This window comes from Triticum dicoccoides, chromosome 5B, assembly GCF_002162155.2.
Source record: "Triticum dicoccoides isolate Atlit2015 ecotype Zavitan chromosome 5B, WEW_v2.0, whole genome shotgun sequence".
Lineage (NCBI taxonomy): Eukaryota > Viridiplantae > Streptophyta > Magnoliopsida > Poales > Poaceae > Triticum > Triticum dicoccoides.
This window is the reverse complement of record NC_041389.1, coordinates 542,849-545,476: the sequence shown is the minus strand read 5'-3', so window position 1 is coordinate 545,476 and position 2,628 is coordinate 542,849.

The window sequence follows — 2,628 nt, the reverse complement described above, 5'->3', positions numbered from 1 at the left end:
GGATGCGAGGCGTCAAGGGAAATGGGGTGTGTTCTGGATTTCCATTGCCACCTCTAGGCTCAACTGTGCCTCCAGCAGGATTGCTCCACGTGGCCATAGTGTCCACATGTCGCGCAACACGTGGGAGGGTGTGGGCGGCCATTGGACTGGTTAGAGGGGTCGGCTCCTTCAATTAATTGGGAAGTAGTGATTTGATGCCGCTCAGTAGATGAATTTACTGGGATTGAGATTTTTTCGCCATTTTCGACTTACCCAGAGCTGGTTGCCGCAAACGGGATGGGAAATCATAATATTTATGACCTGGAGCTGAGAAAATAAGGAAAATGATCCTGGCCTGACAATTATTTTTATGATGTCCCCATTGTAAGCATTTGACACAAAGAGTGGCCCAATGTTTGGTGAGCTCCAAAATTTCAGCAGCATCATATCCTGCCCGAGATAATTCCATTTGACGAGAATCAGAGAGCACCGGGGCCAACTATGGTGAGTCGGGGCGTACCTTAGAGCCAAAGAAAGCAAACATTGTGGTGGTGTTGGATAATCAGCATTAAGAGGGAATTTAAATTAGCCAACCAAAATTAAGTGCCCAGTGGAACTTGCCCAATCATGGCTTTGAATTCTTTGTTTGCCCTGCATGCCTTGGAAATCCGGGATTGAGCCCCTGGTAACGTGTTGGTTCTGTCTGGTAGTTTGAATATCCGACGAACACGAAGCTTCATCACTATTCTTATTAGTGAAATCCATGGAAGCAATAGGGATTAAACCAAATTTACTAAGCATTCTTGGCGAGATGTGATGTATTGACTCGGACAACCACTGGGCTATGAGAAGCAATGATATCAATAACTTCATCCGCATGCCACCTAGAATGAAAATGGTTGAATCCATTGAAACGACCATTGTACAAATGAAAATGACAAATGGAATCTGGCCAAATGCGGTCCTTGAGCCCATGAATGTAATGCCTCACTTTCTTACCAGCCACAGAGAATCGAAACGATCGATCATTGATCTGAGAAACCTTGAAACCATGTGGATGCCCACAAATACAACATTGCAAAGCAATACAGACCGATTCTTCCGACAGAGGAAAAGAGGCCAAGGAAAAGGAGACGACCAAAAAAAATTCCTTGGTTGAACGAGAAGGCGAAAAATGAATAGTTTCTCCAAAACGTCGACGCACCTCTTCGGCCATAACAAGGCCAGGGTTGAAGTCCCAATGAAGGAGGCCTTCCATGGCTTAGCTAGATCCATTGGAGAGGAGAGATGTGGGAGGTGGGTGGAGGAGAGGAGAGCTCCATGTGTCTAGTCTATAATTACAGTGGCCTTGCTCCTCTTCCATCATCGCTTAAGCGGGAAGCGCTTCCACAACGGCAAATTTTGAAAGGGGAGAAGACGTACATCTTATCCAGACGAAAGGTGGTCTTCACCTGCAAAGCGTCTGGCTATGACGCTGGGGTGGGTTCGGGGATGACATCCGTCCTGCCGAGCTCGTGGTCATGGTCTCGTTGCATTGGAATGGAAACCTTTGGGGCCTCCCTCGGGAACCTGTGCATGCCCTTGCCTACCTTGCACCAAAGAGTAAACTGCCCCCTCTGCGCCCGCTAGCCCCTGCCCGGCCTTGGTTGTCATGGCTCACATCATTGTTGCGTCATGAGGTGGGGGTACCTGCGTAGAGATCTCCGCTCCTCAGGAGGCAGGCTTAGGGAGCCGCTCCCCAGGAGGTCTTGGCATTGCTCCCCTCGGGAGGCCGAGGGCCCTCACGAGGGTCCTCCTCGTGTAGTCTTGCACCTGGGCCTTGCTGGGCCGTCGATGGGGCCACACGTTGGGTAACCCTGTTCCAAGAACGCCGACAGTAGCCCCCGGGCCAAAGGCGTGCCAGGCCTGGCTTCGAAGCGAAGGCGAGGAACGAAGGACGAAGCGCCCCGATCCCAATTGCCTACGGGCCAAGCTTGATGCGTGGCGTGCAATGGGACGCTAGCGCCTCCACTTCCCCATGATGTCTCGGCAATCGCCCGGGCTGACAAAAGCCTGGCGCAGGGTGCAGAGCCAACATTGCTCTTATACCTTGCGCCTTCCTTCTCCTGCTCAGATCCCCGTTCCTTCACGAGAAGTTCCTCCAGATCTAGGCAAAACACCGCCCACTACTGCATGCACTACAAAAAAAAGACACATCCTTGACATTTTGGGACGAATGATTTTTTTCTGTCATACATATGACACTTCTATGACGATAACTGTGACAAAACCCGGTATCATCATAGATGTGGTGGGCTCCTACTTCTATGACAAAAAATCATGACAGAAAATGGGCTTTCGTCCTGGGCGGGCCGGAGACACAGCTACATGACATTCTTTGGGCCGTCAATGACGGAAAAAACCATGGTAGAAGCGAGGGCGAGGAAAATTTCGGGGAGTTCCCGGTTACAGTGGGTGGTCGGGGGCCGAGCGATGCGCGTTTCTCTCGTACACGTACGCATGTGTGTGCGAGGCGTTGGCCCTAACTGAACCCGAGCGAGGCGTTGGGCTCTAACTGAACCCGAGCGATTGCACTGCAGGCTACGCGTTACTGAACCCGAGCGATCGATTCCTTCGCTACTGCTGCTAACTGAAGCCGATCGGTGCTGC